The sequence below is a fragment of the Nothobranchius furzeri genome, unplaced genomic scaffold, assembly GCF_043380555.1.
Source record: "Nothobranchius furzeri strain GRZ-AD unplaced genomic scaffold, NfurGRZ-RIMD1 Scf040, whole genome shotgun sequence".
In the NCBI taxonomy this organism is placed as follows: Eukaryota; Metazoa; Chordata; class Actinopteri; order Cyprinodontiformes; family Nothobranchiidae; genus Nothobranchius; species Nothobranchius furzeri.
Window position 1 is genome coordinate 303837 of NW_027223057.1, and position 9478 is coordinate 313314.

Sequence of the window (9478 nt, forward strand, 5' to 3'; positions counted from 1 at the left end):
GCCTCCAGCAGCCAGCCTCCAGCTGCTGATGGCGGGGTGGAGGAACAGAAGCCTCCAGCAGCTGATGGCGGGGTGCAGGAGCAGCAGCCAGCCTCCAGCAGCTGGTGGCGGGGTGGAGGAGCAGAAGCCAGCCTCCAGCAGCTGATGGCGGGGTGCAGGAGCAGAAGCCAGCCTCCAGCTGGTGATGGCGGGGTGAAGGAGCTGCAGCCAGCCTCCAGCAGCCAGCCTCCAGCTGGTGATGGCGGGGCGGAGGAGCAGGCAGCCTCCATCAGCTGATGGCGGGGTGTAGGAGCAGCAGCCAGCCTCCAGCTGGTGATGGCGGGGAGGAGGAGCAGCAGCAGCCAGCCTCCAGCAGCCAGCCAGCCTCCAGCAGCTGATGGCGGTGTGTGGGAGCAGCAGCCAGCCTCCAGCGGCCAGCCAGCCTCCAGCAGCAGATGGCGGGGTGGAGGAGCTGCAGCCAGCGTCCATCAGCTGATGGCGGGGTGGAGGAGCAGCAGGCAGCCTCCAGCTGGTGATGGCGGGGTGGAGGAGCTGCAGCCAGCGTCCAGCAGCTGATGGTGGGGTGGAGGAGCTGCAGCCAGCGTCCAGCAGCTGATGGTGGGGTGGAGGAGCTGCAGCCAGCGTCCAGCAGCTGATGGTTGGGTGGAGGAGCAGCAGCCAGCCTCCAGCAGCTGATGGCGGGGTGGAGGAGCTGCAGCCAGCCTCCAGCAGCCAGCCTCCAGCTAGTGATGGCGGGGTGGAGAAGCAGGCAGCCTCCATCAGCTGATGGCGGGGTGGAGGAGCAGAAGCCAGCCTCCAGCTGGTGATGGCGGGGTGCAGGAGCTGCAGGCAGCCTCCAGCAGCTGATGGCGGGGTGCAGGAGCTGCAGCCAGCGTCCAGCAGCTGATGGTGGGGTGGAGGAGCTGCAGCCAGCCTCCAGCAGCCAGCCTCCAGCTAGTGATGGCGGGGTGGAGAAGCAGGCAGCCTCCATCAGCTGATGGCGGGGTGTAGGAGCAGAAGCCAGCCTCCAGCTGGTGATGGCGGGGTGCAGGAGCTGCAGGCAGCCTCCAGCAGCTGATGGCGGGGTGCAGGAGCTGCAGGCAGCCTCCAGCAGCTGATGGCGGGGTGGAGGAGCTGCAGCCAGCGTCCAGCAGCTGATGGTGGGGTGGAGGAGCTGCAGCCAGCGTCCAGCAGCTGATGGTTGGGTGGAGGAGCAGCAGCCAGCCTCCAGCAGCTGATGGCGGGGTGCAGGAGCAGCAGCCAGCCTCCAGCAGCTGATGGCGGGGTGGAGGAGCTGCAGCCAGCCTCCAGCAGCCAGCCTCCAGCTAGTGATGGCGGGGTGGAGAAGCAGGCAGCCTCCATCAGCTGATGGCGGGGTGGAGGAGCAGAAGCCAGCCTCCAGCAGCTGATGGCGGGGTGCAGGAGCTGCAGCCAGCGTCCAGCAGCTGATGGTGGGGTGGAGGAGCTGCAGCCAGCCTCCAGCAGCCAGCCTCCAGCAGCTGATGGCGGGGTGCAGGAGCAGCAGCCAGCCTCCAGCAGCTGATGGCGGGGTGGAGGAGCAGCAGCCAGCCTCCAGCAGCCAGCCTCCAGCTGCTGATGGCGGGGTGGAGGAACAGAAGCCTCCAGCAGCTGATGGCAGGGTGCAGGAGCAGCAGCCAGCCTCCAGCTGGTGATGGCGGGGTGGAGGAGCTGAAACCTGGGTCGGACCTGGTCTGCAGCAGGGCCCATTACCACTCAGAAGCTGATGGCAGTGTGTGTTTAGGTCCCTGCGGGGTGGATGAGCTGAAACCTGGGTCAGACTTGGTGTGCAGCAGGGCTCAGCACCCTCCAGAAGCCGATGACAGTGTGTCTTTAACTCCCTGCCTGGTGGGAGAGCTGAAAGCTGGGTCGGACCTGGTCTTTAGCAGAGCTCAGCAGCCTCCAGAAGCTGATGGCAGTGTGTGTTTCATCCCCTGCGGGGTGGGAGAGCTGAAACGTGGGTCGGACCTGGTCTGCAGCAGGGCCCATCACCATCCAGAAGCTGACGGCGGTGTGTGTTTAAGTCCCTGCGGGGTGGGAGAGCCATAACCTGGGTCGGACCTGGTCTGCAGCAGAGCTCAGCAGCCTCCAGAACCTGATGGCAGTGTGTCTTTAATCCACTGCGGGGTGCAGGAGCTGAAACCTGGGTCGGACCTGGTCTGCAGCAGGGCTCAGCAGCCAGCAGAAGGTGATGGCAGTGTGTGTTTAGTTCCCTGCGGGGTGCAGGAGCTGAAACCTGGGTCGGACCTGGTCTGCAGCAGAGCTCAGCAGCCAGCAGAAGCTGATGGCAGTGTGTGTTTAATTCCCTGCCTGGTGGGAGAGCTGTAACCCGGGTCGGACTTGGTCTGCAGCAGGGCCCATCACCATCCAGAAGCTGATGGCAGTGTGTCTTTAATTCCCTGCGGGGTGGAGGAGCAGAAACCTGGGTCGGACCTGGTCTATAGCAGAGCTCAGCAGCCTCCAGCAGCTGATGGCAGTGTGTGTTTAAGTCCCTGCCTGGTGTGAGAGCTGAAACCTGGGTCGGACCTGGTCTATAGCAGAGCTCAGCAGCCTCCAGCAGCTGATGGCTGCGTGTGTTTAAGTCCCTGCGGGGTGCAGGAGCTGAAACCTGGGTCGGACCTGGTCTATGGCAGAGCTCAGCAGCCTCCAGAAGCTGATGGCAGCGTGCCTCTAAGTCCCTGCCTGGTGGGAGAGCTGAAACCTGGGTCGGACCTGGTCTATAGCAGAGCTCAGCAGCCTCCAGCAGCTGATGGCTGCGTGTGTTTAAGTCCCTGCGGGGTGCAGGAGCTGAAACCTGGGTCGGACCTGGTCTATGGCAGAGCTCAGCAGCCTCCAGAAGCTGATGGCAGCGTGCCTCTAAGTCCCTGCCTGGTGGGAGAGCTGAAACCTGGGTCGGACATGGTCTGCAGCAGGGCTCGGCAGCCTCCAGAAGCTGATGGCAGTGTGTGTTTAAGTCCCTGCCTGGTAGGAGAGCTGAAACCTGGGTCGGACCTGGTCTATAGAAGAGCTCAGCAGCCTCCAGCAGCTGATTGCAGTGTGTGTTTAAGTCCCTGCCTGGTGGGAGAGCTGATATCCGGGTCGGACCTGGTCCACAGCAGGGCCCATCACCCTCCAGAAGCTGGTGGCAGTGTGTGTTTAAGTCCCTGCGGGGTGCAGGAGCTGAAAGCTGGGTCGGACCTGGTCTGCAGCAGAGCTCAGCAGCCTCCAGTTGCTGATGGCAGTGTGTGTTTAAGTCCCTGCCTGGTGGGAGAGCTGAAACCTGGGTCGGACCTGGTCTATAGCAGAGCTCAGCAGCCTCCAGAAGCTGATGGCAGCGTGCCTCTAAGTCCCTGCCTGGTGGGAGAGCTGAAACCTGGGTCGGACATGGTCTGCAGCAGGGCTCGGCAGCCTCCAGAAGCTGATGGCAGTGTGTGTTTAAGTCCCTGCCTGGTAGGAGAGCTGAAACCTGGGTCGGACCTGGTCTATAGAAGAGCTCAGCAGCCTCCAGCAGCTGATTGCAGTGTGTGTTTAAGTCCCTGCCTGGTGGGAGAGCTGATATCCGGGTCGGACCTGGTCCACAGCAGGGCCCATCACCCTCCAGAAGCTGGTGGCAGTGTGTGTTTAAGTCCCTGCGGGGTGCAGGAGCTGAAAGCTGGGTCGGACCTGGTCTGCAGCAGAGCTCAGCAGCCTCCAGTTGCTGATGGCAGTGTGTGTTTAAGTCCCTGCCTGGTGGGAGAGCTGAAACCTGGGTCGGACCTGGTCTATAGCAGAGCTCAGCAGCCTCCAGCTGCTGATGGCGTGGTGGAGGAGCAGCAGCAGCAGCAGCCAGCCTCCAGCAGCCAGCCAGCCCCCAGCAGCTGATGGCGGGGTGGAGGAGCGGAAGCCAGCCTCCAGCAGCTTATGGCGGGGTGGAGGAGCTGAAACCTGGGTCGGACCTGGTCTATAGTAGAGCTCCGCAGCCTCCAGACGCTGATGGCGGTGTGTCTTTAAGACCCTGCCTGGTGGGAGAGCTGAAACCTGGGTCGGACCTGGTCTGTAACAGAGCTCAGCAGCCTCCAGAAGCTGATGGCAGTGTGTGTTTAGTTCCCTGCGGGGTGGAGGAGCAGAAACCTGGGTCGCACCTGGTCTATAGAAGAGCTCAGCAGCCTCCAGAAGCTGATATCAGTGTGTGTTTAAGTCCCTGCGGGGTGGGAGAGCTGAGACCTGGGTCGGACCTGGTCTGCAGCAGGGCTCAGCAGCCTCCAGAAGCTGACGGCAGTGTGTGTTTAAGTCCCTGCCTGGTGTGAGAGCTGAAACCTGGGTCGGACCTGGTCTATAGCAGAGCTCAGCAGCCTCCAGCAGCTGATGGCTGCGTGTGTTTAAGTCCCTGCGGGGTGCAGGAGCTGAAACCTGGGTCGGACCTGGTCTATGGCAGAGCTCAGCAGCCTCCAGCAGCTGATGGCAGTGTGTGTTTAAGTCCCTGCCTGGTGGGAGAGCTGAAACCTGGGTCGGACCTGGTCTATAGCAGAGCTCAGCAGCCTCCAGCAGCTGATGGCAGTGTGTGTTTGATCCCCTGCGGGGTGGGAGAGCTGAAACTTGGGTCGGACCTGGTCTGCATCAGGGCTCAGCAGCCTCCAGAATCCGATGGCAGTGTGGGTTTAAGTCCATGCGGGGTGCAGGAGCAGAAACCTGGGTCGGACCTGGTCTATAGCAGGCCTCAGCAGCATCGAGAAGCTGATGGCAGTGTGTCTTTAATTCCCTGCGGGGTGGGAGAGCTGTAACCTGGGTCGGACCTGGCCTGCAGCGGAGCTCAGCAGCCTCCAGAAGCTGATGGCAGTGTGTCTTTAATTCCCTGCGGGGTTGAGGAGCAGAAACCTGGGTCGGACCTGGTCTGCAGCAGGGCCCATCACCATCCAGAAGCTGATGGCTGTGTGTGTTTAAGTCCCAGGGGGGTGGGAGAGCCATAACCTGGGTCGGACCTGGTCTGCAGCAGGGCTCAGCAGCCTCCAGTTGCAGATGGCAGTGTGTGTTTAGTTCCCTGCGGGGTGCAGGAGCTGAAACCTGGGTCGGACCTGGTCTATAGCAGAGCTCAGCAGCCTCCAGAAGCTGATGGCAGTGTGTCTTCAATTCCCTGCGGGGTGCAGGAGCTGATACCTGGGTCGGACCTGGTCTGCAGCAGGGCCCATCACCATCCAGACGCTGATGGCAGTGTGTGTTTAAGTCCTAGTGGGCTGCAGGAGCTGAAACCTGGGTCGGACCTGCTCTATAGTAGAGCTCAGCAGCCTCCAGAAGCTGATGGCAGTGTGTCTTTAAGTCCCTGCGGGGTGGGATAGCTGAAACCTGGGTCGGACCTGGTCTGCAGCAGGGCCCATCACCCTCCAGAAGCTGTTGGCAGTGTGTCTTCCATTCCTAGTGGGGCAGGGGAGCAAAGACCTGGGCAGAGGAGCGCCTGTCTGCATCCGATCCGGCCCCTCAGCAGCCCGCCGTGAGCCTTAGAGAACCCCCCCCCCCCCCCCCCCCCCCCCAGCGGGCTCCAGGAACCGGGCCCTGCGTCGGACCCAGCTCAGGCAGGCCCTCCCTCGGGCCCTGCAGCAGGTGGCCCCGTCTATGCAGTCGAAAACCCCGCGAAAATCGGTGTAGAAACGCCCGAGAGGCGTGGTGCGGTTCCCCCGGCCGGTACCGGGTCCGGACCGGTCCGGAAGTCCACCCAGAACACTGCCTGGGGCTTCTGGGCGGCTCCCCAGGCGCAGGCAGTCGAAAACCGCGTGAAAATCGGTTCAGAATTGACAAAACGGCGACCTCGTCGCTCCAAAAACTAAGTCCAAACTAAGCCTTTCGCTTATCGCTTAACGCTTAAGGCGGTCGGCCTTATGGCCAGTAAATGAAAAGTGCCTGCGCCCCTGGAGGTTTTGGAAGGTGCGAGCGATGACCATGCTCGGGTTAGTAGGTGAGGCCATCGGAAAACCAGCGTGAGTTGGCGGGTTTGGGTGGCAATCTATTCCAGGCAGAGTCGACTATCTCTGGGCATCAATTTTGGGATTTTTCCGGCTCTGGTTCTGGGAGAAACGCAGGGGCAAAGTGCACGAGCCGCGGCCGATTTTGGTGGCCTGTCCCTGGGCACAAAGTCTGAGGAGTGTGGGCCTGGTTCTCCGAAAAATACCAGTCTGCTGGAGCTCACTCCCATGGCTCCAGGGGGCACGGCACACCCCCCGGTAGCCGACCAAAGTGATCTACTCGGGCCAGACTCGGACCCACGACCCGGGGTGAGAACCACAACTACTGGTCATCCTTTTGACCTCCAGGGGGCGCGGCAGAGCCTCCCCAGTCCGACGCAAGTGCCCCACTTGGGCCATACTCAGACCCACGGCCCGGGGCGAGAACCACAACTACTGGTCATCCTTTAGACCTCCAGGGGGCCCGGCACAGCCTCCCTAGACCGACACAAGTGCTCCACTTTGGCTGTACTCTGACCCAAGTCCCGGTGCGAGAACCACAACTACTGGTCATCCTTTAGACCTCCAGGGGGCCCGGCACAGCCTCCCTAGGCCGACACAAGTGCTCCACTTGGGCTATACTCTGACCCAAGTCCCGGGGCGAGAACCACAACTACTGGTCATCCTTTTGACCTCATGGTCATCCTTTAGACCTCCGGGGGGCACGGCACAGCCTCCCTAGTCCGACACAAGTGCTCCACTTGGGCTATACTCTGACCCAAGTCCCGGGGCGAGAACCACAACTACTGGTCATCCTTTAGACCTCCAGGGGGCACGGCACACCCCCCGGTAGCCGACCAAAGTGCTCTACTCGGGCCAGACTCGGATCCACGACCTGGGGTGAGAACCACAACTACTGGTCATCCTTTAGACCTCCAGGGGGCACGGCACAGCCTCCCTAGTCTGACACAAGTGCTCCACTTGGGCTATACTCGGACCCACGACCCGGGGTGAGAACCACAACTACTGGTCATCCTTTAGACCTCCAGGGGGCACGGCACAGCCTCCCTAGTCCGACACAAGTGCTCCACTTGGGCTATACTCGGACCCAAGTCCCGGGGCGAGAACCACAACTACTGGTCATCCTTTAGACCTCCAGGGGGCACGGCACACCCCCCGGTAGCCGACCAAAGTGCTCTACTCGGGCCAGACTCGGACCCACGACCCGGGGTGAGAACCACAACTACTGGTCATCCTTTAGACCTCCAGGGGGCACGGCACAGCCTCCCTAGTCCGACACAAGTGCTCCACTTGGGCTATACTCGGACCCACGACCCGGGGTGAGAACCACAACTACTGGTCATCCTTTAGACCTCCAGGGGGCACGGCACAGCCTCCCTAGTCCGACACAAGTGCTCCACTTGGGCTATACTCGGACCCAAGTCCCGGGGCGAGAACCACAACTACTGGTCATCCTTTAGACCTCCAGGGGGCCCGGCACAGCCTCCCTAGTCCGACACAAGTGCTCCACTTGGGCTATACTCTGACCCAAGTCCCGGGGCGAGAACCACAACTAATGGTCATCCTTTAGACCTCCAGTGGGGCCCGGCACAGCCTCCCTAGGCCGACACAAGTGCTCCACTTGGGCTATACTCTGACCCAAGTCCCGGGGCGAGAACCACAACTAATGGTCATCCTTTAGACCTCCAGGGGGCCCGGCACAGCCTCCCTAGACCGACACAAGTGCTCCACTTGGGCTAAACTCTGACCCAAGTCCCGGGGCGAGAACCACAACTACTGGTCATCCTTTAGACCTCCAGGGGGCACGGCACAGCCTCCCTAGTCCGACACAAGTGCTCCACTTGGGCTATACTCTGACCCAAGTCCCGGGGCGAGAACCACAACTACTGGTCATCCTTTAGACCTCCAGGGGGCACGGCACAGCCTCCCTAGTCCGACACAAGTGCTCCACTTGGGCTATACTCGGACCCACGACCCGGGGCGAGAACCACAACTACTGGTCATCCTTTAGACCTCCAGGGGGCACGGCACAGCCTCCCTAGTCCGACACAAGTGCTCCACTTGGGCTATACTCTGACCCAAGTCCCGGGGCGAGAACCACAACTACTGGTCATCCTTTAGACCTCCAGGGGGCACGGCACAGCCTCCCTAGTCCGACACAAGTGCTCCACTTGGGCTATTCTCTGACCCAAGTCCCGGGGCGAGAACCACAACTACTGGTCATCCTTTAGACCTCCAGGGGGCACGGCACACCCCCCGGTAGCCGACCAAAGTGCTCTACTCGGGCCAGACTCGGACCCACGACCCGGGGTGAGAACCACAACTACTGGTCATCCTTTAGACCTCCAGGGGGCACGGCACAGCCTCCCTAGTCTGACACAAGTGCTCCACTTGGGCTATACTCGGACCCACGACCCGGGGTGAGAACCACAACTACTGGTCATCCTTTAGACCTCCAGGGGGCACGGCACAGCCTCCCTAGTCCGACACAAGTGCTCCACTTGGGCTATACTCGGACCCAAGTCCCGGGGCGAGAACCACAACTACTGGTCATCCTTTAGACCTCCAGGGGGCACGGCACACCCCCCGGTAGCCGACCAAAGTGCTCTACTCGGGCCAGACTCGGACCCACGACCCGGGGTGAGAACCACAACTACTGGTCATCCTTTAGACCTCCAGGGGGCACGGCACAGCCTCCCTAGTCCGACACAAGTGCTCCACTTGGGCTATACTCGGACCCACGACCCGGGGTGAGAACCACAACTACTGGTCATCCTTTAGACCTCCAGGGGGCACGGCACAGCCTCCCTAGTCCGACACAAGTGCTCCACTTGGGCTATACTCGGACCCAAGTCCCGGGGCGAGAACCACAACTACTGGTCATCCTTTAGACCTCCAGGGGGCCCGGCACAGCCTCCCTAGTCCGACACAAGTGCTCCACTTGGGCTATACTCTGACCCAAGTCCCGGGGCGAGAACCACAACTAATGGTCATCCTTTAGACCTCCAGTGGGGCCCGGCACAGCCTCCCTAGGCCGACACAAGTGCTCCACTTGGGCTATACTCTGACCCAAGTCCCGGGGCGAGAACCACAACTAATGGTCATCCTTTAGACCTCCAGGGGGCCCGGCACAGCCTCCCTAGACCGACACAAGTGCTCCACTTGGGCTAAACTCTGACCCAAGTCCCGGGGCGAGAACCACAACTACTGGTCATCCTTTAGACCTCCAGGGGGCACGGCACAGCCTCCCTAGTCCGACACAAGTGCTCCACTTGGGCTATACTCTGACCCAAGTCCCGGGGCGAGAACCACAACTACTGGTCATCCTTTAGACCTCCAGGGGGCACGGCACAGCCTCCCTAGTCCGACACAAGTGCTCCACTTGGGCTATACTCGGACCCACGACCCGGGGCGAGAACCACAACTACTGGTCATCCTTTAGACCTCCAGGGGGCACGGCACAGCCTCCCTAGTCCGACACAAGTGCTCCACTTGGGCTATACTCTGACCCAAGTCCCGGGGCGAGAACCACAACTACTGGTCATCCTTTAGACCTCCAGGGGGCACGG